The 27,028-nt window shown below is 30.6% G+C and overlaps 1 protein-coding gene across 1 annotated transcript in view; it reads left to right on the top strand.

Annotated features, from left to right (window-relative positions):
* LOC148277354 (adenylate cyclase type 6-like) overlaps positions 1 to 27,028 on the top strand; it is a 428,970-nt gene that overhangs the window by 105,799 nt on the left and 296,143 nt on the right. The window lies entirely within an intron of this gene.

Below are 27,028 nucleotides of genomic sequence, written 5' to 3'. Positions count from 1 at the left end.
AAGCTTGCCTGTTAACTCCCCATGTCCTGAAACCATTTGTTCGGTATGATGGTCAGACACCAAGAATTTAATACACATACTGTGTCTGATAGAAGGTGAAAAAAACCACGTTCATCTCTTTTTACGACTGTACGTGCCATGTCCCATAATTAGTCAGTTTAACTTCCGCAATGGTAAACCGTGGCAACGTATAATTTAAACACGTCGTTTAAGCTTTGAAGGAGAAAATTCGTCTCCTTTTGCAGCTGCTACGAAGTCCAAACCCGAATTTCAATGGGAAATTAACAGAGTGATCTTTGATTGTCTATAAAGTATAATCAAATTGTATGTACAAAAATGAGTATGTTTGTACGAAAAATTTCTATTTAAAAACCTGTAATTAAGCATATAAAAAATTGTTTTCAAATACAATTTTGCATACAGAAAATTTGATTTTACTTTATAGACGATTGAAGATAACTCAGTTTAATATCCAATGTAATGTGGCTGGCTTTAGGGGATTTTATCCAGCCACGCTATTTTGATGATTTTGTTTATTGTAAATTACATACTCTATTTTTTGACAAATAATAATCAAAATTTAACAAAATCAAAACTCGGTTTATTAAGAAATATGAACCTGTGTATAAAACTAAAATACTCTCAAAAGATGCGCCGTTGGAACGAGAAATAAAAATACCCACTAGATGTTAAAATTATACACGTCGCGCGTCGCGTCGTTTTAGCAGCATTTTTTCCTAAATTACTTTATTGAATGAACTTATCCCAAGCAAAGCCGGTAGTTTTTTTTTTTGTGGGTGTGTACATTTACCCAATTTAAAAATATATTTTTCTAATACCATATTAAATTTCTTACTGAATTTTTGCACTAAAATTCTCCGTTCTTTTTTGGTGTTTTAAGTTAAAAATATATTTTATTTAAGAATATATGTAAATGAGAGCAATTTGATACAGATAAAAATGTTTTTTTTCTAAATTTGTAAATACGATATCTCAGCTTAACAAATAAAAGGACAAACGTTTCCGGTACAGTACAAATATTTGTATTATTTTTTTATCAACGTATTCCATAAGATTTATTATCGTTCTTCTGTAGGCTGATGATACGCCTACACGAAAAGCATATTTTATAATAATCATATTTTTTGTAGATTCCCAACACATTTGATTGTTAACTCTATTTCTACTCAGATGTAAATATTCTTATTTGAGTAAATATCTAAATAGACATGTCGCTAGCAGGAATAAATATGTACAAATCTAAATATATGCAAACTTAATAATTACATTAATTATGCCACATTGTAAATTCAATATTGGATTGCCCTGAACTATTATCTCTCATCAACTTCAGGGTTCCTGGAAGAATGACTAGACAGGTGCCACCGTTTTGTAGCAACAATTCACGGACAGTGTATACTTGTTATGCCGTATTAAATAGACTTTATGAACTCGGCAATAGTTATTCCCACGTATCTGATATATTTAGTGTAGGGTTTTTGCTTCTATAGAAACAACCTTTTGAACTTTTTCAAAGATGGTGAATGGTAATTATATTTATTTATTCATGCATTTCATAATATCTATACAGTTTTTTGTGCACTTTGCCTAGCTGTGTGAAACAGTACTTATGATTTTCTTGTTGTTTTACTGTAGAATGTTTTACTATTTAAACTTTCTACTGAATGTGCTGTATAATTTTTAGGTTAATTTTTTTTATGTAAATCTTGTATAATTTTGGTTTTTTTTTTTTATATAAATCTCGGATATAAGGAAATTCATGTTTAAAAAAAATATATATTAAGCCAAATATGTTAATATTATAAATGTTTGTAAAAAGCAGATTTGCCGTTTATGTTTATAAAATAAAATAAAATAAAATTAAATATAGAGGAGGGGTTTCCGTTATTATTGCACTAGGTGATTTGTTGTAAACGCATACATAAGTCTTTGATTCTGGTATAAAATTTCTTCATAAAATTTTCAGCTCGCAAGCTAGAAACAGTTATAAATGGTTACTGGTTCAGTTATATTTTGATTTGTCTGTCTCTTAATGTGATTGTTGCAATAACAACGAATTTAGTCAAAACTGAATAACATATATTTATTATTAAAATGCAGTTCTATCAAAAAGTAACAGAAAAAAAACATAATCTTTAAAATAAAAATATCATAAATAAATAAAAAAACTAACGAATACACCGTAAATCTTTAATGAAATTATACTCAAAGAAGTTCTGTTAAAGTATCTGGAAATTTTGATAAACTCGCCAACGAGTTCAGTTAAGTTCAGTGACAAAAATTTGTGAAGTAGTTCGAAAAAAGGTACAATTAATTACACGTCCAAGGAATAAACTGTTTAATAAACCAATTGAACTAAGAAATATACAAATGTAAAAGCATTTTTTAAGTGTTTTCATCAGGTGAAATAGTTGGCGAAAACTCGCTCACGGGCTTAAAGGCTTATTTAATTTCTAAAAGATTTGAAATACGATTCCTGAAATAAAGTCAGAATTATGAATTTTACACATCTTGTAAAATGATTACTTTGACCCGCAAATGCCCTTGTAAAAAATGTATCGACTTCTTGAACCATTTCAAAAACTTTCTTCAAATCTGTTTGACCCTAATCATAGCAACTGATGAAATAATAATATACCTTAATTTCAATCTTCCTTTATTTGATCAATTAAACTAACAGTGCATGTCAAGAGAATTTTTGTTTTTTATGTATTTTTATATGATTTTTTTCTTAGTCTTCTTAATCAGACATGGCTTTATGTATTTTTTAAATTTATATTTAATAATATCCTATGAATGTGCATATAAATAACAATATATACTTCCCATATATATTTTTGGCAATGTCCGTTTATCGGGACGAATAAATATAAATGAATATTCACAGAAATTGGCATTGTCACATAAACACGATATTTTTCATTACACACAAGTTATCTATACTGAAAAATTATGCAGAACGCAACTATTTCATATTTCTTTATTGTTTTAATTACCAAAATATTTGAGCTGGCGTTAAGTTCTAACTTGTCAATATTCAAATTGACAGTCGGGCTTCGCAACAACATTATGTTTTTTTTGTGAGCGAAAATAATAGATATACTATCGTTCTTCTGTATCACTTTATCTACAACGTTACATCAAGTTCGCGTTTATAGTAATTATTATCGGCAATTTTTTGGTTGTCACGTAAAACGGACACAATCGCTTTAAGGGTATTAAATACCGTTATCCGCACTTACTATAATGTTACATTCAAAACCACAATGGTACACCAGCTATCCAACAGAATGAGGGCTACATTCTACAGTATGAAGGCTGACTGGAGATCGGATATTTACTCAGTGAAAACCAAATGCCGGCTATATAACGCCTGCTTAACATCTATTTTCGTCTACGGATGCGAATCGTGGCACCTCACTAGGGCCCAAATCAGCAAAATTATGAGTTTTGAGAATAGGTGTCTCAGAAGAATCTTGGGTGTGCGGTGGTTTAACTTTGTGAAGAATGAAGTAATAAGAGAACGGACGCCGAACGAACGCAATTCCGGTGACAGTCGTCAAGCGAAGGCAAAACGGTTGGCTAAGCAATATTCTGCGGATGTCTCCTGAGAGTCTTAACCATGCTTGCCTACTGGTATCAGGTTCTACGTTTAAGACGTCCTGGACATCCAATGCTGACTCTTCGCAGGCAGTTTTTGTCAGAATTTCGGGAAGAGAACCAAGAACAAAGGAGTTCGCAGCCGATAGAGATGCATGAAGGGTCTTTGTGGATACCATATGCTCTAACTAGGGAGCGGACATGGTATGACGATGATGACGTATTTGTATTATACTGTTCGTCTCGTGGTTCAGTAGTCAGCGTGTTAACCTACTTCGGGTGACGGAGACTAACGCGCGGGATCGACTCCCAGCACACTTTTATTTAATCATCTCATAAATTGAGAACTCTTTATAAAATATTTCTTAGTTTCTGAATTGGGCCTAAAGCGTAAGACTGGTCTTTTTGGCCAAATCATCGAGGGAATAATAAGGGTTCTCTGATATAATGGCCGCTTTTGAAGCCTACGGCCTCCGTTGAGAGGCTTTATGTTACAACTATTTTATTATCGCGGTATGTGAAGTTATATTATAGATGTGCTGAGTTTAAATTTGATTTGACGTTATATGATTTACTTACAGACATTTGAATTTGACAAGGTATGATTTTTTTATAGAAACGTATTGTGATATTTTCTTCCTTGATTATGTCAGCAGTGCATAAATTTTTTTACGCATCATAGGTATTTTTTATTGACAAGTTTCGGTTTTATGTTTAAAAAAAAAAGTAAATGGTATTTTAAAGGACCTAGAACCATCCCAAAATACTTAACAGTTTTATACTTTTTCTTTAACCAAAAAAAATCGAAATCGGTTTTTTTTTGGGGTGAAGAAAACGGTAATACGAGACATCGATTTTGTCGATTTTAATTAGTCGTTCCGACGTGACGTGCAGTTGTCTTTTTTGCAAAGTACTCAAGGAGGTTTCGGAGATAGGAAGACAGAACAACAATAACTTTTTTAATGTAATAAAAACATATTACGTATCAGTATTATTCTATATATTGTTTTTATTTTAACAGAGCTCTTAATAAATTATGCGTAGTATTTTTTTCATAGTATTATTATATGGATTTTGTATACGAATAAATAATATGGTTGCAATGTAGTAAACAAATGCAAGAATCAATACAAAGAACAATGAATAAAGTACTTAAAATAACATTTAATGTTAACAAATATACTAGAACCACGGATTTATATAGAATAACAATAATGCCAAATTTAGATGAATTAAATTACACAGAAAAAATTAAGATGATATTGATTTTGAAAATGAATAAGATATTTACAAATATTTAATTTAATTTTAACTGTAATATGCATAAAATAAATACAAGAGAAATGGTTTATCTTGCAAACAACCTAGTACTAATAAAAAAAAACAGTTTCGTGTGTACAGCAATAAATTTGTACAATTCACTTTCTATTGACCTAAAAAATATACAAAACATATACGTTCTACAAAAACACCAAAATTAAACAGTTCTTACAGCCCGTGTGACGAGTGATATGTGATATATTATATCCCCTCATACCAGCACTTTTGCTGATCGAGAATATTTCGTACAAATAAAATATGTAATATGTGAAGTTAAAAACGATGTATTTAGTTATAAATTAATTAAAAATAAATAAACTTTCATTATTACAATAAAAAAAAATTTGATAAATTTTGGAAGCACCCGTCTCTTTGTCAAGACCAATATATTAAAAAGTCGGCAAGTGGTTATATGCAAATGGTTGACCACAAAGTGATCGCTTTAAATATTAATGTTTTACCGTCGAGCATGGCCTTAAAAGCATTTTTTATGATGTTCGGGTATGTTTTGAAACCGATCGACATAGAAAAGTCGGTGAGTGGCTATAAAAAATATTTAATCACATCTAAATATGTTGCAACAGAGAGAGAAAACATTTTTAAGAAGGCAATATCGAAGTCTAGCCATTTACAGGGTTTACGACTTGTCGTTGGCTGATTTAAGTGACTACTTTACACACTGTGTAACATTCACCATTCTGCCGATGTTTAAACATCCGTATTTCCTCGACTCTTCCATCTGTTAACGTGAAGTGAAGTTTTGTAAAATAAACGAGCTGAAACTTTCATCACGTGGCTGAGATTCGTTCGGACCAACGAATCCGAAAACGATTTCTCAATTTTTAAACTTCCTCTTATACCAGTTAGTTATTCCAACAGTGTTTAGAGTATGTCCAAATGTTTGCAAACTGGCTAGGTTTCCTCCCTAGGGAGATATTTAGATTTTAATTTGTTGCAACAAAAATAAAAACATTTTTGAGAAGAGAATATGAAAGTCTAGGAACTTACAGGGCTTATGACTTGTCATTGGCAGGTTTAAGTGACCACTTTGCACACTGTGTAACATTCCTTGTTCTCTCTTTATGTTGCAACAAATTTACATCTAAATAGCTCTTTAGGGAGGTAATTCAGTAAGTCTGCAAATATTTGGACATACTCAAAACCTTATTTGAAATATGGTAAATATATATAAATAGGCAACCCCCCCAGTGATCGGACACTTTCAAGTTTAATGAGAAAAATAAGAGAATGTAAACTAACGTTTACATATTAACTCAAGAAATGTCTCTAATGATAAAGTAAAAATAATTTACAACACCAACATAAATATGACATTGTTGGCATAACTAAATTTGTTGAACAAATGTTAACACATGTCTTTGTGTTAGTAAAACAACCATGTTTTTCTTAAGGAATTCATTTTGTTAAATATGAAATCACTTTTTATTTTCTATTTTCCGGTATTAATTTTTCAAATAAAATCTGACAATAGTGTAATCAAACTATTTAACGTTATTATTGTGTGTATTTATGTAATGTTGTATTATACAGGTGGCTATCAACTGTTTTAAATTTAAAGTACATTTTAATGATGGGTCGGAGAGGCCGATCACAAAATTTGTTATATTTTATAAATATTACAATGTTTTGGTGAATTTTACCTGTCATTGATATTCTAAATACTTAAATTTGTTCATTTAGTTATTCGTGCATTAGACAAAAATCAGCCGCTGGCTCATTCTGCATTTATGTTGGCTGAGCACTGTACTAATGACTAGTTTTTTTTGCGGATGCCAAACAAATCATGTATAAAACACTACGAGAAGAGTATAAAACTTGCTCTACAAAATCTTAAAAGTCATGGATCACGCTTTGCTACTAGAAAATTCTATGTCCCCATCAAGTTTACAAAAAAAAATGAATCCAAATTCTAACGTCCTACAAAAAATCCTAACGTTTATTTATACCATATTCATACTGAAGTCCTTAAAAGTTTATTGCGTAAATGTGGATTAATTTGACGCAAAACTACTAGAAATGTTAAGGTTAAAACATTCATAATACCAATGTAATGGAGTCTCGTGATATTGTTTCATCGCTAACTAACAGACTGTACTAAAAAGAGTTTTAGCAAATAAATCATTGATAGTTCGTTGATATTCAAAAAGTTTTTTTTTTATATATTGAAAAAGAAAAAGTTTTTCGCGTTCTTATTATTTACCCAAACATTTCAATTTTATTGCCATTTTTAATCAAATTTAAATAACTCACTATTAGAAAATGTGAATCAAGTTTGAGTGGAGCAGGGTTCGAGTTTATTAGAGAAAAACAATCAAAGGAATTTTTGTAGTCTATTAATTATGAGATTTTTTTTTACTAACGACGAAGAAAATCACGTGACTAACAACATTATCTCAAATAATGTAGAAATATCTTCAACTGATCTATTAAATGAACCAGGTCTGTAAAATACCGAACCTGAAAATACTTATGGGTCATCAAGCAATCTACATGAGATTTTATTATGGTGTGATAGTACACCAAAGGGAAAAGGAAAAAGACACATGAAGAGAACACTGTTTGCTACCACATGCACATTTGAAAAATACAAGGCGAAGAAAAAAGAAAAGCTGAAGAATAAAAAAAAGGAAACTAAAAAAAAAAAAAGCTAGAAAACTAAAAAACAAGACGATAGATGGAAAAAGTAAATACTTTTTGTGTTTCATCTCTAAAAAAGCCATTGAAAAGATTCCAAAATAACGTTGTTCTCAATGAAATATATACATACTCACACGCAAATTGCATTCCATCTAGTCGTGAATTAACATATTCCAGGTGGTAAAATAATTTATATTTTTCTTCGTCACGAGTTCATTTTAGAAGATGATCTGAAAATATGCGATGAAAATGACACAAGTAATAATTCGTTTGAATGCAATAATAACGAGGAATTAAATGATTCATTCGACATCCCCTAGAGATAAAAATTTTAATAACGTACTACAGAATCCATGGAACGTTAACAAGTACATTTTATTATTTTTGTAGTTTTCCCATTATTTGTAAACCTATTAATTTTCAAATTTAATTTTAATTCCGTTAAACAAGTAAAATCATTCTTGTTGTTGTTTTTATTTTTTAATAAAATAAAAACAGTGTTTGACCAGTGATCGATCACTATATTTTAACTGGCCTTTAACTTAACACAAGTGTCTGATTAATAGATTATTTCAGTGCCTTTTTACGTTTTTTTTTAAATGCGGTTTTTTAAGAAAAGTCCAATAAACTATAGGTATTTTTAAAAAACTAATGTTTTTTAATGCAAATGATATTATAATTTTATTAAAATATCCGTTCTGTTTTAGTAGTCTTCTAATGAATTGGAACAATTCCTATCACTTTATCGTTAACCTTACATTAAATATAAATAATATTTCAATTTATTGTTTCCTTGAATACTTAAATTTTTGGCCTTGGTTTATTGTTTTTTTAAATTAATTATCTATATTGCGTCGCTAGGTTTGCTTTTGTCTACGTAGGAATGTATTTTTTTAATGACAGGTATCAGCATGTAATATTAAGTAATAATGTTTTTTTTTATGTATCACTTAAAACATCACGTCTTCTGTCTACTTGTTCGTTAGGCGGGATTTACTTTCTTTATTCCATTTTTGGCTTGCTCAGAGTTTTGGCGGTAGCTGAAAACCGCCCATGTTTTTTAGTCCCTAACCTTTAAAAATTGGTGTTGGGGAAAGTTGGATAGTTAGAAAAACCAAAAGGAAATCAAACAAAAAATATTTAAAAAATCGATTTTATCAAACCAGCGTTTATTGGAATACTAACTTTGATATTTTGTGGTAAAATTATCATAATTAAGTTCAATGTCAACAACTTGGTTTTATGAATAACAATATTGTTTATGTATTATTTCCATATTAGTTATGTTTAAAGTATTTATGTTTATAAAGGGCATTTGTGTCGTGTACACTAATAAGATAAATAAACAAACATTTTTTTTTTAATTTTACAAAAAACAAATATTTCATTATAATTTAATTAACAATCTAAATTCTTGCCGTACCTTATTACCCAATACCCTTTGAGATCGACATGTTTATTAATTAGGTACGAAATGAGGTTATAAGCAACTAAGACATTATAAAAAAGATATCAGCTATTTTAATTTACTTTAGCGATAATCACAGTGGCTCGTTCTATCACCAATATCATGCTCTCAATTCAAACAAATGTTATTTGTACATGATCTACAAATCTTCTTTTGGGGGACTTTTGAATTTATTATTGCAGAAAATTCAAAAATACTCAGTTTTATTTCCATTTTCATTAAAAAAATATCCTGTGTTTGACTTGTTTCTTCTTGATATAAAAATTATTCACTCCACCGATTTCCTTCTTTTTTCTTTTTATTTATTTTCTATATTTTTCTTCGTGTTTGATAAGATTTGTTAGTGTTTTTGTTTTTTTTTTGTCAGTTAGAATTCATTGTTTTATCAGCAACGACGAGAACTTTCTTTTAGGTGGATTCGTTGGAAAGTTTTAAGTTTATCTAGCTATTCAAAAAAATATATTGAATTGAAGGGGTGTTGTGCGTACTATTAGATAAAGTTGCTTCTGTAATTCTTTAAGTAATATAATAATGTCTGGACATTAACGTGCAATAAGAGCAGTATTTGCTAGCCCTTTACTTTTCTTTGTTATGTCATGGGTGGTTGAAGTCTTTGATGTTATCTCATGAAAAGATTTTTAATTGATTTTTTATCTTCTCTACTCAAAATTTGTGGCAATCTTCTTTAGTTTATTGCAAACTCAAAGTTTTTCTAGCTTATAAATATTGTTGATTTTGATTGAAAATTCTTATTAAAGGTTGCGCATTGATATTTTTTTCATAATTTATATCATCAATTGCTGAACGAGGATTGTTATAACTGTACTAGGTGATAGTATCTGTATCGTTCTTCTTCTTTTTCTTCTTTTGCAGTCTTATTTTCTCCACTGCTGGATAAAGGCCTCTTCTAAAGGTCTCTATTCCTTCTTATGACCCGCTTTCATCATCCACGTTTTACCGGCAATAGAGGCAATGTCGTCAACCCATCTTTTCTGTGGCTTTCCAACACTTCTTTTGTTTGCCCGTGGTCTGTACTTTATTGTTCTCGTTCTTGTTCTAACTATAATGCTTTTTTTTCATCTATTTATATATTTTACATGGCACTTAATTTATTTAAAAATAAATTAAGACTTTTTATTCCTTGCTGCGATACGATCCCATTTACTATTTAATGATGCTCACACTTACACACACCTGAATACTTATTTCCACACTAATACACATAAACACACATCTACACTTACTTTCATACAAATACACACCCTTTTGTGTAACATAATTTAATAATATGTATGATTTTTATTTATAAACTTCGCTGGTCTGTCTTTAAACCGTATTTTTTTAAATTTTATTACATCACTGTCGACTTTTTGTTTCTTTAAAATAAATAAATTAATAGTTTTTCTAATAAAACTTTTGTGGCACATGAAACATAAAATAAAAATTGTAATTTTGATAAACAAATTTATTTGGAGTAATTAAAGACGTTCTCAATGACTCGAATCACATCGGTCTCCATTTCCCAAAAATGTAAAAAAAAAAGAATGGTTAGAACTAAACCACGTTCTGATGTACAAAAAAAATAATTAAAATATCCATGTAATATAAGACAATGTAGGTTTAAATTAAGGAATGATGACTATTGTCCATGCGATGATATTTCTTCACAGAGTATCGATCATCTGTTATTTCAGTGCCCATTTTTCAGTTTGTAACGCCATAATCTTGAAGCAGAACCCAGGAAAGATGGAATATCCTTAATAGATATCCACACTGTAGTTAAAAGTAGTTATCACGCGCTATTGTTCTTGAAATTTGCAACAATGGTGATTGGACTCATAAAGGTAATAAACCTAAATCAGTGATCGAACATCCCATTTTCAAGACAAACAAAAACTATTTTTTTCCGAGTACCTTAGCCTTGTACATGACACGTAAGGCTATTAAATACAGAGGTCTAAATATATATAAAAAAATATATAAGACAATTTTTAATTCAGAGAAAAACATAAACCCAAACAATAACGTTTTTATTGAATTTAACGACAAAATGAAATAAAACTTTGAGCAAACTTACCAAGCGTGCGTGTAAAATGATATTGTAGTGGATAAATAAATATTTTTATTTTTAGCGATTTCTTCCCATACAAATGTTTAATCACGTAAAAAAAATATTGAATCCTGTTTTTATAATAGCGTACACGATAATTACTTTTTAAATACCAAAGAAATGCAAATTATTATTTTTTTATGAATTTCTTAGAATTTTAAGGTCACCATTCCATCAGGTATCTTTGAGAAAAAATCTTTGATGTTTTCAAAAACAGTCAATTACTTTTGAATCTTCATTAAATTTACCATAAGCTAAGAATTTAGATATTTATGTCCGTTTTAATATCAGACCGATTTGAAAATAAATATTGACTAAAATATTCAAAGCCTGTCTGAACATTTTCTCAAATTATTCTTGGGTTAAACCAATTACGTTTTGTTGGTTTCCCAACAAATAATTTAATGTTCATATTACCTTTTGTGAATACAAAAATAAAGTAACGTATTCAACACATCAAAGTTCGCGATGATGAAGAAATACGGTATTGTTTCACATTGAAAATATTCCCTTTGATTTATTTTCGTTAATATGTGTAAAAAGCCTATACAATTCATGTGAAATATTATTTGGCCATGAAAGTTGTTTATTCTTTATTGTGTACATAAAGAACAAATAATATTTCTGAATATGAATAAGTAATCAAAACATTTTTGCTCATGTGAATCTGCAAACAATTAATTGGGAACACAAAAAAAAGTTACAGTATAATATTTTATATCAATATAATTTTAGTACACATGATTAATTTCATATATTTCAAAATGAATACAGCCAAAATATCGTATCTACCCCGAAAGATTATTTATTTATTTAAATTTGAGGGTTCAAACATATGTGTACTTGCTGCTAAAACCAATATCTTTAAACCAATCTAAAAACAGACCGCTCAAAAAAAGAAATATTGGTCGAAATTAGTACTTTAAAAAATACGAAAAATATTTTTGGCAGGTCCCGTGGCGCAGTTGGTTAGACGGCCAACTGTGAAACTGGCGTCGCGGGTTCGATTCCCGCCAGTTGCAAGAAAAAAATTCAAGAAAGAATTTTCGATTAATTGGTCTGGGTGTTGTGGTATATTTTTCATAACGTCCTTTCATATCTCATCTTTCCCACTTGATTGTAAGCCGCTAAATAGAAACTTAGCGGGTTATTCCTTTTAAAAAAACGTTTCCCCAAAAAACCTAATTTATTAAAAATAACCGTTTTATGTTGGCACATATAAACACAAATAATAAGCAACAATGTTTTTAGTTTGTCCAAATTTTTGTAGACAAGGACTGCATTCAAGTCCCTGGGAAGCTGTTGATATAAACATCTTGCAACAAAGATGATGAACATTTTCAAGAAGGTAATATAGAAGTCTACATCAACAGATGAAGGAATTGAAGGAATATGGATGTTCAAATGTGGGCAGAACGGTGAATGTTACAGTGTGTAAAGTGGCTACTTAAACCAGCCAATGACAGATTGTAAGCCCTGTAGATGCCTAGACTCCTCTATTACCTTCTCTAAAATGTTCTTCATCTCTGTTCTAATATATAAATAAATAATAAGAATTCATTAATATTTTTTTTTTTGCACCACAACAGGCCAAGAGGCCCAATTACAGTGTTGAATCACATCACAGAATACTCAGTCTTAAGAAAAATCACATTTGAATTAATGAGTTCTCACCGGGAATTGAACCCGTAACCTTTCGTCTGTGATTCCAGCGTCTGGACCACTACATCACGGAGGCCACTATTATGTTATACTCGTACACATTAAATAATGAGAAATATGGGGTCAGGTTATAAGTTTGGAAGGAAAAGATCCAAGACAGAAAATGAAGAATTAGGGTTTTGATGTATATTAAAATGTTTGGGGCGTTTCAGGTGTTTCAAGCGTTAATTCATAAAAATGAAGTTTAAAATAAAATTGTAAAAAAACAATTATTTTTTCTTTATCAAATTTTATAATTTACATAATAATATGAGTGAATAAAACTCTCAATAACTCAGATGATTTTGATTTCTTAAATCGCAAACTTTTTTTTATCAAGTGTGTGGTGATTTGATCTCTTACATAAACATGTGGCATCGAGTCCATTTTTGCACATTGACTTTACTTCAACATAATTAGAAAATCCCACTTTGCATAAATAGTGAAAAAATTCAAGTTTGTTTTGACAAATTGGTGCACGAACTTTTCTATCAAACTCGTTCTGATGTCATTTATAATTGTATTTATTTTTTAAATCAGAATACCAGATTAAATCTATTAAATTCGAATAATCGTTTACGCTTTAGCTTACTTTATGTGTCATAAACAAATAATTCTGAACCCAGAAATCATTCTTACTCGTTTTGGGAAAATATTGCGAAAGAGTTGTTTTTGTATAGAACTACTACATTGCGGAACACCTTTTCAGGCTCCGTTGGACATTGATGTTCCACGGAACGTAGTTTGGGAAACACTGAATCACGATAATAAAATGTAAATACCGTATTCAATAAAATAAAGAATATTTTGAACATGTCCAAATATCTATAGAAAAGGCGGAATCACAACTTTAAAGGAGTTATCGAGACTGTAATTTATTTTAAAAAAAAGAAAGAAACATTTTTCATAAGGGAATATGGAAGTCCACGCATTTCTATGGCTTATTACCTGCCATTGGATGGTTCAAATAGTCACTTTACCAAATGTTAAATATTCATATTTCTACCTATGTGTGAGCATCCACATTTCGTTTAAATGTCAAACATAAGTAGAATGTTAAATATTACAGTGTGTAAAGTTGCTACTTGAACAAACCAATGGCAGGTTATAAGCCCTGTAACTGCCTAGACTTACAAATTACCTTCTCAAAAATGTTTTCCCTCTCTGTTGCAACAAATTTAGATCTGAATAATTCCTTAGGCTGGAAATCTAGCCTGTCTGCAAACATTTGGATATACTTCAATTGTTGAAATTACACAATTATTATTAATTACCAAATTAGTATTATTCATTCAAAAATAATAAAATTATTTACAGTAATTTTTATTTACTTACATTTAATAAAATGTTTAGTTTTTATTATTTTAAAATATTCCGAATACCAAAATAATCACGTTACGTATAAAAATACACACGCGTACTGTCATACGTACTATACTGTGTCATACGTATGTTTGTAGGCATGTATAAGGCAGGGGTGGCCAAACCGTAGCGCATGCGCCAAACGTGGCGAATTGAACGATCACAGGTGGCGCATTGCATTTTTGTGGCCATGTTTTTAAAATAGGCGCCATGACGTAAATTAGTTAATTGAATTCCGTGATTGAGGCATTTATTTATTTTTATCATTTATCTATTTCTATCTCTATTTTATAACCTCAAACGTGAACGTAATTAGGTAAAAAAAGTTTGAGTTCTATGGCGCATCTGACCTTGTATGTGAAAAAATTGGCGCATGGAATACAAAATGCTGGCCACCACTGGTATAAGGTATAAATGAAGGTACCTACACATGCATACAATTTTACACAAACAAACCAACAGAGAGTCCTGTCGAGAATAAAAAAGTGGTTACAAACGGTAAGTCGTCGTACGGAAATTTAAATATATTCCATACAATACCGCAGAATGTGTGCAGACCAACTACTGCTTTACAAAATTATGACAGGAATAGTTGACTGTACAGAACTACTTAGTTTAATAACAATACATGTGCCAGCCAGGATTTGTAGACGGTACCACCTGTTTCATGTACCAATAAGTAAAACATCGTATGTTAAAAATGCTTTTTTTCGTAGGACTTTTTCAGTGTACAATACAAAATTTAAAAATATAGATTACACAAACATCACTCTGTCAGATTTAAAATTTACACTAAAAATTCATTATGTAACTTAGTAGACATTATAATAATAAATATGTACATCTCCCATCCCCTCCTTATCCTCTCTTCAAGCATTCTTGTCCTAATCTAAAATTCTTAAAATAAATATAAAAAAATTCTTTGCTTATTGAAAAATATTTACGAGTACATGAAAATAACATTTTTTTATGTATCCATTAAATGTATTTATTTGATATGTAATATATCTTCTTTTCTAACTTTGTATACTATGTAGAAATTTGTTATTAAGTCTGAGTTTATACACTATATCTGCTTGTTTACTATAAATATGTATGTAGAACTGTTGATTTCCCAAAATTAAATAAATAAATTCTGATACTAGATACTGTATACTAAAAAAATTAGCAGGGTTTAGTCTTCGATTCTCATGCAAAGTAAAAAATTCACCATTAGTTCTCTATTTGTGTTAATTTTAACAAATTATCCCGTTTATTCAACTTCTGCCATTGCAGTAGCTGACTTTCGAATAACAATAATAAATACTCTTTTATGGTCTTTAACCCCTGTTTATAATCGCTGGTCGCGAGAAAGGCTCGTCGCTCCCACTGTGGACAACCGATCACTTGCCAAGTCGCGCAAGGAGCCGCTGTCGCCTTAGGCCAGCTACTATAGACACAGCCTAAAAGTGATTAAAAATAACGGAGCACGCTTAATTTAAGACTAAGTTTTGATTACAATTATTCAAAAATCATGAAACTAGTGATTCGTGAAAATTGATGAGAGAGAATTATAATCATATTTTACTATTCAATCAAATATCCATTCGCATGTGTCAATATTTGAAAATATTGTATTGATAGAAACATTGAAATTAACGATTCAATGATCCGATAAGAATCTGCGATGATTTGATGAATAAAAATATTTTAATAACGCCTTTAATTTTTGTGTTCAGGCGGACGAATATTCGATCGAAGAGAGAATACAATTTTGTGTTTGAAATAAAACCAGAATCCTCGACAACTGTTTTCGACTCAGGCTGCTCTCAGGTAAAATCCTTGAATAAAGAAATCGAGTGGTAATATGACCGCTCGTTGTAAGTGGTTGGAACGTTCGTCATCCATTTTTGATATCCTGGATTTAATTCCTGACGGACTGGACGTGAAATATTGATGTTTAAATTCATTTAAACTAATTTTTATTGTTCATGGACCGGCAGTTATAATATAAGAAGTGTAAGACTTTCGTGTAAAAAATGATCTAAAAACGCTGAATTTGGTTTATAAATAGACGTAGAACTGAGATATTCATTTTCAAAATACTTAATGCTTTAAGTGATGTCCCATCTCTGTTGCAATCAATTTCTTTTCATGTTCCCAACCGTGTCACCAGAAGTCAAAATCTGCTATTTATAAAATCTTCTAAGAGCAACTTTGGTTTTTATGCCCCAATGTCCAAAATGTGTAGATTAGTCAATTCATCACACGACTTGGAATTTTTTGGGAGAGATCTTCCGGCTTTTTTTAGAATGGCTGAAGGAAAGTCCAAAAATGATCTCAACTCGCAGAACTGAGTAATGACAAAAAAAAAGAAAAAAAACATAACATGAAACTGATCAAGCTTTTGTGAAGAAATTTAAGTTTCTTGTAATCAAGTCATCAAAAAATTATCACTTTTCAGCAGCGTATATTAATCATTTTTGTAACGCGAAGGTAAGATGATCAGTCGTACGCCTCAAATATCAGAATGAATTTATGCAATAACATTTTTTAAATAAATATTCCGTGTCATTCATGTCGGAAATCAAACCCTGGACATCTTGCAATTACATAAACAAAATAAATATCATTTGTTATCCTGTAAAGTACTTTACAAAGCAAAGTTGGGAGATTGATGTTTACGTTATACTATTGCGAGTACAAACCAATTGAAACTACTTAAAATTTCATGGAGAACTTGTTTAAAAAAAATATATCCAATACATTTTTCACTTTAAGTATCGATTAATAAATTTAAGAAAGAAATTCACGTTCCTATAAGAAAAAAGTTTACCTTAAATAAATACCAGTTTTTTTAGAAGACTGAACGAAACAGCTATAAATTCATTGCTCAATATTGTCAACGATTAAAAATATTGTTTTTATGGTATTTTGAGTTATGTTTCTATTATTGGCTAGATTTTTGACGCACCTCGAAATATTTTTTTTAAATTAAGGTATTCGCGATATGAGATGACGAATTTTATGCGAATGACATTTTTAAAAATAAATAATTGTATGTTCTGCTAACAAAATATCAATTTTGGAAGGGTGCCTTAATTTCACGCATGATATTTCAATATTTTCAAATGTTTACAAAACGGTTTTCGTTGAATTTTCTAACTGTTTTATTCTGAATGTTATACTAAATTAGCAATCATCAATCACTATTCTACGTAGTTGAAAACTATAATGGTAAATCGTAGGCGCGTTTCCTTATCAATAGGTAGCTGTGAAAGCCACTCGTAGGTTTTCGTCATGGCGAGAAGCCGATTTCATATCTTTAGTAGAAAATCAAAAATACTTCTATGAATACAATTCTTGCTTCACAAACTCTTTTCCATCATCGGTATACTGATAAAATCCTCTCAATGCATTATTTACTATTTTATGAAAAATTGATTGGAATGTTTAACTTAACATTAGTAATTTTCTGTCTTCCTTATTCATGTTTTAGCCATACGTATATATTCAAGGTCTTTAATATAAATATAAATATATATATATTTTTTTTTAAGACCTTACACTTTTCCGGCCCATTGAAAGGGCGTATTTATTTATTTAACACGTTTTATACATAAAAGGGTGGGCATATTGCCCAAGGCAATGTCTTCCTCCCTACATTTAACTAAATATTAAATATTTATTAGTCATCCCTTGCCAACTTTTCTATGTCTACCGGTTTCAAGACGTACCCGTCAAGTGCGTTCCGCTCATACATGCTGTGGATGCTACGCATCAAAACATTCCTTAAATTATCACAGAAAATGTTCGAGCGCACGCCATCTAAAATTTTATATAATATTTTCAGAATACATACCTAAATACGTATGCGTATTTCCTATGTCAAGGTACCTTAGCCTTGATAGTTATAAGTATTTGTTTGATGCGCTGGAATCTGGATACTACTATTCATTTTGAGACCAGTATTATAACAAATGTTCGAATTTCCGCGCACGCGCATTAAAGTTCTATTGTTCTACGAGACTCACAGAGATAAGAGCTTCCAACTTGAGTCATGCAAATAAAAAAATACTCTAATAACATAAAGCATCAAGTTTTAAATGGAGTTTTATTCAAATTTAACTAAAATTCTAGAACACCTCGAGTTTTAGGTACTGTCCAAATGCTTACAGCTCTACCGATGGACGCACATGCTCCGTTTATTTTAAATAATAAACTATGAGTTATTATTATTATTTTAATGGAAAACTTACAAAGGATCATTTTCATAATACAATCTCAAGCTCACTTTACAAAAATGATTACATGCAATATTGACTTTAATTAGATATCTACATATATGTATCACACCCACTAAATATAAAAACATGATTCTTCTGATAATATTCACCCCACGCGCCTGGTACTCGTCTCTTCGTCAAAACACTAATTAAATTAACTTGCAAAACCCACTTTACACCTTTCCCATAGTTGTAGCACAAAATTATAAATCCAACATGCCGATTTGAAACCACATGCTTTCAGTAGGCAACTCTTACACGCACTGATTAGTTTACGAAAATGTTTAATGTTGTTGGAGAAATAGTTTTAAAAAGAGGGAAGGAATGAAAGGAGAAGCTTTTTCTTCTTCTTTTGCTTTCTCTAGGACTGCGTTCTGTTATTGCTCGGAGCCTGTTCCTGGGATGCGGACGCCCAACTGTCCCGCCATCTTTTTGGTGGTCTTCCAAGGGGTCTGCTGCTAACTACTATTGCACTTGCCACTATATTCACCACTCTTTCTGAATCTGCTCTCTTTTACATTTGCTCTCCAGAAACGTCTTCTTGATCTTCCCCATCGCACAACATTTTCGACGTTTCAAATCTTTCTTATTTTGGAGTTTCTTACTTTGTCTCAGATACCGCAACGGGTCGGAGAGTTTTCATTTCACTCGTTCTTAGGAGGCTTTTTGTTCTAGTGGTGTTGGTCCTTGTTTTAATGCCGTATATACTGATAGGTCTAACGTGGGTTTTATAAATGCATTATTTGCTCTCCTTTAGCTTACGTTTGATCCTCCATATAGCATTTTTTAAGCATAGAGCTCGTTGCTGCTGGATACTTGAGTACTTGAAGGGCATTTATTGCTCTATTATTTTATTGTCTATTGAATGTGTGCATTATACTGGCTGTTTTAAGTCTACCATGTTATTCGTTTTATCCATGGAGATTTTCATATGAAATCGTTGAGAAGATGTGTGGAATTTGTATAATAATCTTTGGAGATCGTCTTCGTAGTCAGCTATTCGGACAGAAAAAAGAGGCGTGAGATTAATATGTATAAGGTAACCATTACATTGGAACATTGTATAATGGGCTATATTGAAAGGTTGTTTGGTTATTGATTAAAGGAATTATTTTTTTTAACGCTTTCCTAATGTGAAATCGGCATGTTGGTTTTATACTGTTGTGCAACAAATTTAGGTAAGGTGTTGCGTTTTGTATGTTAGTTTAAATGGTGTCCTGATGAATAGACGGGTATGTCTCGAAACCGATAAACATAGAAAAGTCGGTAAGTGGTTACATACAAATATTTTATGGCATTTAGCAAAATGTTTCACCACAAATTTAATGCTGAAAATATTTATAATTCCATGTAACTTGTTTTCATAAATTTAGTCAATTAAAGAGTTTTATCAGTATGCCGACGATATTTTATATACTTTTAAAGTCTACATATACGTATATGCATAAAGACATTTGGCGTAGTTAATTGTATATAGACGAGGAACTGGCGTTGAGGGTTTCATTTCCACTTCTCTTTATTAAGTAAGTTTCCAGCGTTTTATTTTTCCGTTTTCCAGGTCTTTGTCGAGTATGTAAATATTGAAGTTTCTTAGACAGTTTAAGTACTCTCAAACCACATGCTCATAAGAATTTTTTTTTTTTTTAATTTTCTTGTACGGCAAAAATATTTTAAACCCTTCATGTATTTTCTGCATTCAAAGCGGTTACCTAAAACCTCTTTTTAACATAGTGTAAATAATATTTTTTAAATACTTTTTAGCAGTTACTTGTTTTAGTTTTTCTCACTACGTAGCTCTAAACTGTTATTTAGAAAAAGTTTTATTTATGATACAGTCACTGATACTCCTTTAAATAAACCAAAACCCTAATCTCTAGCATAAAACACTGCGTTGGTATATCAATAGCAGTGTATCCATTTTTTTTTGTTTTTACATGAAGGTATGATAATTCCGTATTAGGTACCAGTCTAGGGACGATTATATATTCTTGTGAAAAAATACCTTTGTAAATAAATATTTCATGGTGATGACAAGAATTGAACCCATGACCTCTTACATGGTAGGAAAATGACCTGACAAATATATTAATATCGTTTTTTTACTTTTATTAAATAAGTAATGTTTTTTCAAGTTAAAGTTGGTAATCATTTATAAAGTTATGTATTAAATTAATATTTCCTAGTGCATTTCTACAAACGATGATTTGAAATAAATAAAAAAAAATATTCAAACTGTGAAAATAATATTTAGTATAATGAGAATTTTTTTAGTATGGATCTGACTTTTGAAATTGAATTGAAATACCTCTGTTAAAAAATAAGCATTCTTTTCAGACTAATTTTAGAAAGGGTGATTTAATTATATTTTGCGTCTATATTTTTTTCATCGGAAACTAAAATTGTTGATGTACATGGGTACTGAATTATCAACGTAATCAATTGTTGAGATCTAATCTTTAAGTAAAATATTGCTTTGGTAAAATATAAACAGCACTTTAATGAGGAACTTTAGCCCTACGGGAAATTGGATACAAAAAATGTTTTCTTACGCGGGGTAAAAATTAGAGCATTTAATTGTACGGCAAAGTTTCTTGAAAATGTACAGAAAAAATATTTCGTTAAAAACGCCTTACTTTAAATGACGTCACTGGTTCATGTGAATCTACCTATGATCTGGGAGCTATGGAAGATTTCCGGTCTGCTTGTCGCTTCTGGACCAATGGGAAGAACTGAATGAGAATAAGCGGAAATGAACCTCTGACGTCACACGCGGAGTTATTTCAGAAATACAAAACTTAAAAAAATCGTAGCACCGATAATACGATATGTAAAAATTTAAAAAAAAAAATTTTTGACTTAGTTTAACAGTCTAGTAACAAATAAAAAAAATGAAAAAAAACACTGAACTTCCTCATTACTATGCGAGATTAAAATAAGTTAAAGGCGGGGTTTTAAAATAAAGGCTGAAACAGAGTATCGTTTACATGTGAATAGTACAATATATATAAAAATAACGTCTTGTCCCAGCACCATTAACAGCCTCAACCGCAAAGGACAGAACGCTGGGATAATATGGAAATTCAGCCGCAGTTTGCTCGTGAGTGCTACAAAAATTAATACTCGACGGCGTTTATTAAGAGCGAGTTCGCAAAATACAATTTGTTTTATACTGTAGAGGTCATCACCATCAAGCCGTAAAATTGGCAGGGCCGAACACCGTTATGGCTCGCAAAGCGTTACCCGACGCAACGTCAGCTCGGACAAGAATTAAACGGCGTGCAGCGAAAGAATATGCACATTTCTTCTTGGTATTTCGTGTCGCCCGTCCACCAGCTCCTCGCCAGTGTTCGGTTTTGTAAATTCCTTCTGTACAAAATTGTAAGGATGAAACTTGTGTGTATCTACTCAGTAAATAACTTGCGATCCATATTTCTTATTTAACCTCAAATCAATTCACGCGCACCCATCCATTCAATACAAAGATGTATTGGAATTGTTTAGATCAGATAATTTCATTTTCACACCGAATGGTGCAAAGGACACTTTTTAAGTACCCTATCGCAGCGTACCTTGATCATTTTTGATACATAAAGGTATGATGATCAGTCTTATGCTTCAGGTACCAGTCCACGGACTATGTAATATTTTAGTGTGAAAACATATTTTTGAATAAATATTTTGTTTTTAACATGTCGGGAATCGAACCCGAAACCCCTTGAATGGTAGACAAACGCACTGACCGTTAGACTTCGAGGCCGACGAATTTAGTTATTAAAGGACTAACTAAAAGAATATTTTTTCTTTCTCCATTTTTGCACGCACGCGTCGAGCTAATCTCTAATGTCGTAAGGTCTTGTCTGTGCGCGTTTACACGAGGACAATGCGGGCGCGCACTCTAGGGGGAGTAATAATAAGTAAAGAATGCTTGCCCGTCTATCTCGGTGATAATGTCTCGGAAGAATGTTTTGTCTATTAAATTGCTATTTATGCGTGGACGCGGAGCTGGGGACAAGACAATATTTGTATTTTCCACATGTAAACGACCTTCAAAACACGAAGTTCTGATACAATTTTTCGACAACGCTATAATTCACGAGTGAGAATTTCTCTGGGAAAGAGAAATATAAATACCTCATTCAGGAACCCAAGTTATTCTTCCATTACGAAGTTATTTTACCGGAGAAGAAATGCCTTAATTCAATTCTGAGTTTTAATAACTTTTCAAGTTCAGGTGTGCGACTGAATTACCAGCAGGAGTTCCGTCAGTAGCCTGGAAAGAAAATCCCACTAACTTCAAATCTACTTCACAATCAATATGCATAAAGCTGCGTTGAGTTGAAAGTCGAATAGATATTTACTTCTCTTTACAGAATACCAATACGATTTTATTGAATATTCATATTCTAAAATGTATTTTGCTACTGCGTTATCACTAGAAGACAAACGCATTCAGCATAATAACAGCCTTTTACCATTTGCTCCCTGACGCACGGTACAAATTGGTCCATATATAAAATAACTTACTCGTATCCATCTCTTATATGAGAATGCATTTGATGTAACTACTCACTGTCGGTATATATTTGGTAGTTTTATTGTAGTTTTGGCCAATTTGAAGTTATTAGATTTAAAAATATGATTCCAGGAGATCAGTTTTGCGTAGAGCTGTCACTTGTTTAAGGTGTGAGGAGCCTGGTGTCGAAAATTAATCTACTAATTATCATTAACATTTGAAGCACTAACTTTGTGATGAAACATTTAACTAAATGTTATTAAATATTTGTACGTAACCAATTACCGACTTTTTTTGCTACCGGTTTCGAAATGAGCCCGTCTCTTTGTCAGGGCACAAATGAAACCAACATGCAAACCCACTATACATATTCACCATAGTTGTTGTACAAAAATTTAAAACCAACATGCATAAGAAGTCCAAAAAGACAATGAATTTAATTTTCCAGATTCGACTTAACGAACATCAATAATTAAATACAAACTAACATTTGCCAAAAACCAATCTACGCGAATATCGTCATTGATAACTCATGCAATCACCTGACTTTCCAAACACATTTTGCTTTCCATTCAATGTTGCATCGTTTAATAAATGTACCTCTTTATAAAAATAACTTCGAAAATAAATGAATTTTTATTTTAAAAACTGCGAATAATAATGGATGCACAATTGATATAATAAAGACTCTTTTAAATAGAAAACTAAAAAAAAAACCATGACACATTTTTTATGTCCTGTCAACAGTAATTATGATTATACTAATAAAAATAACAAATGGAGACGAATTCATTACTTATATTCACCAATGTATCATTTTTTTTTACTAAATAATGTCAATCCTGCCATTTATACAAATACAAATATTGGTAAATTATTACTAAATAATAAAGCTAAAATTAATTTATTAAATAATTCATCTGTTTATCAATTAGAATGTGATTCCTGTCTTTCGTTGTGCGTTGAAAAAATGTCAAGAAATATTGATATCGGTGTTTAAAAAAACTTATAATGTGTCTTTACAATAATCATTTCTTTCAATTTTCAAATAACTAAATTAATTTAAATCATGACTTAAATTAAGATTCAGATAAAATTTGACGTACGAATAATAAAGGATTAAAAGCAAATAATATGAAAATTTTTCACATCAGGAAAGCTAAAATAATGTTTCTTTGATCAATAATCAAACAACCTTTTAGTATAGCCCATTATATGATGTTACATTGTAATGGCCACCCTATACGTCTCGAAACCGATAGACATAGACAAGTTTGTAAGTGGTTGTATACAAATAATTTATGACATTTACTTATAATTATCTCTTGTCAAGGACGTTTTAGAAAGTGATTGATCAATACTGAGTTTCATTTGACTCAATATTTAAGTTGTATGAATTATATTCTTAGTATAATAGTTTAAGATTACAGATTCTTCACATTTTGATCGCCCACCCACCTAACCTTTTTTTTGAATATTTAATACTTATATGTGAATAACTTGTGAGATTCTAGCGTTATGTTAAATGACAGATTCTTTTTTTCTACATTTCGATCGCTTACTAAACCAACCTTTTCTGTGGATGTAATATATATATCTGAAAATGTTGTGTTATGGTAGTATTATTTTGAGTGACTGAAAAAGAATCTTTATTTCATTTTAATATTTGTGTGACTGTGATGTGACACTAGTCTACGTACAATTCAAGACTTGATATATCTCTCCTGTTTTTTTTTTAAAGAAAACGTTTTTTTTTTTAATAATCTTCAAATGGACATTTTCACACCGGATTTGGCAAGTTAAATTTGTATACATATGCAGGGTTTTAGTACAAAAAATATTTATCCGCGCTATGCTAGGAATAAATGAGACGCCAATACAGCAATAAATACGTAAAAGAAAAAGCACGAAGATAGGACTCATAACAAGGAAACGAAAAGACACTGTTCTGTGGCCTGTGTTTGTGTGAAACAGATTCAGTGAACACAGTAAGTTATTGACAGTAATGGAAGACGCACGCATATAAGATAACTAACGTATTTATGATTTTTTTTGGTGTGACAGAACTAAATAATATGTTTATTGTAATAAATTATGGAAAAAATCATTAAACAGTATGTCTGCATGTTTTTTTTAAATGTCTGAACTTAAAAATATTCCGTATTTGCTTCTAATAACACAATATTACATCACAGGGCGCAACAAAAATATTGAGCAAAGTATTTTTAGAGTTGAGCAATATTAATAATTATTAATATAATTATTAATATTATTCGTTAAAGGCAGGTAGCTTCTCAAATCTTTGTTGATAAAGGTATAAAAAATCTGCAGAATCTTATCAATAGCCGTTAAATTCACGTTGATTCTTTATCTCTAAAATTAACTGAAGATATAATATGTAGATGTAGTTATATTAAAATAAATACATTATCGATATGAGTTCTATTCTACACAAAATAAGTCAAACAAGACTGAACAAACAATGGAGCATTGGGTTTTTTTTGTTTTAAAAATAAAATTACACGTTTTCAGTATTTGTGTCCTGTAATCATTTTGGGTTATTATATATGATTGTAAAACTATACATTCACATTAAATTAATAATCTTCATTGAAAGGAAGATTCTCATTTACTCAGTTTGAAATTAGGATTCTCGTATCTCAAAGCAAAGGTATTCAGATTTTGCACAGAGAGTTGGCATTACCAAACCTCCCCACATAATATTTGAACTCAGCTAGGGCTGTAATGGAAAATTGTTTTCTCTCGAGATATTGAAAAAGTTTTTGTACATATCACTGTGTTTCATAGAATATTTTATAATGTATATATTATTTAGTCGTATTGCTTGCTGTGTATTAATATTTTAAATCAAATAAATACTTCCATTTTTCATGCGTGGACTACCCAAACTATTTCTCATATTAGCATTCGGAACAAACAAAACAAACCATCGTGCCGTTTTCCCATAGGGATAAGCAGAATGCATAGAACGTACACAGACCCTGCTACCTTTACATTCACACTTATTCTCGTGCATGCCAGCCGATTTTTTTAAATGTCCATCTTTATTTTGCTAAGTATTTAATAAATAAGGTCAGACCATGTCTTTCTAGGACAGTCTCGTTCTCTGCATTCATTGAAATTCGTATCGTATATCTTTTTAGCTGTTTTTTCTCTGTCCATTCGCTCCACATATCAAAACCAACGTAGCACCCCTTTCTTGATTATTTATTGAAAAAATGCAATGACATTTTTTTTTCATCACCCTCTGACCTATGTGTACCTGATGATACATAAAACACAGCATTTGTATGTGTACTAATCAAGGATATTTTTTTTTGTAAATGAAAGCAAAATGATCTGACTAAGTGCCAGCCCAAGAAACCAAATTTTAAAATATACTTTTTGAAATTTATATACAAGACCCTTGTCAGTAATCGTACCCGATAATATATGCATAGCAAAAACCGCAATTACCACTAAACTACAAGAGGCAATTAAAATTTTGAAAATAGACTAGGTTTTTTTATGTGTTTTTATTATTATTGATTATTTCACAAAGACATAAGTCTTATTCAAAATTAATGAATTTATGTAACACTCGGTAATCTTTCAGATAAAAAAAACGAAAAGATATGGCGATATTTAGAATATTTACGTGTTACGTTTTTACATGAAACACATATTTGAATGAAAATATCCAAAATTATTTATTTATTTGTTTTAATTACGAAAAATAATTACAGCTGTGCAGAATGTTCCTCTGTTAGTGTTTTTCAAACAATTGTCTTCAGCAAAAATAATAATAATTAACAATAAATGTTATTCAATAATAACAAACTATATAGCAATAAATATTGATATTTAATAACAAATAACTATTAACATTGAAGATAAATCAAACATAATAACCAGAAATTACATGAAACTTTTTGATAAATCCATACAATTACAATAAATTACATATTTGCGTAAAAAAAATATAACTGAAATTAAATGCGTATTGGTTT

The sequence above is a fragment of the Micrasema longulum genome, unplaced genomic scaffold, assembly GCF_059751315.1.
Source record: "Micrasema longulum isolate JH-2025_06_02 unplaced genomic scaffold, ASM5975131v1 h1tg001048l, whole genome shotgun sequence".
NCBI classification, from domain to species: domain Eukaryota; kingdom Metazoa; phylum Arthropoda; class Insecta; order Trichoptera; family Brachycentridae; genus Micrasema; species Micrasema longulum.
Note: the sequence above shows the minus strand (reverse complement) of the source record. Positions and strands in the feature narration are given on the sequence as shown.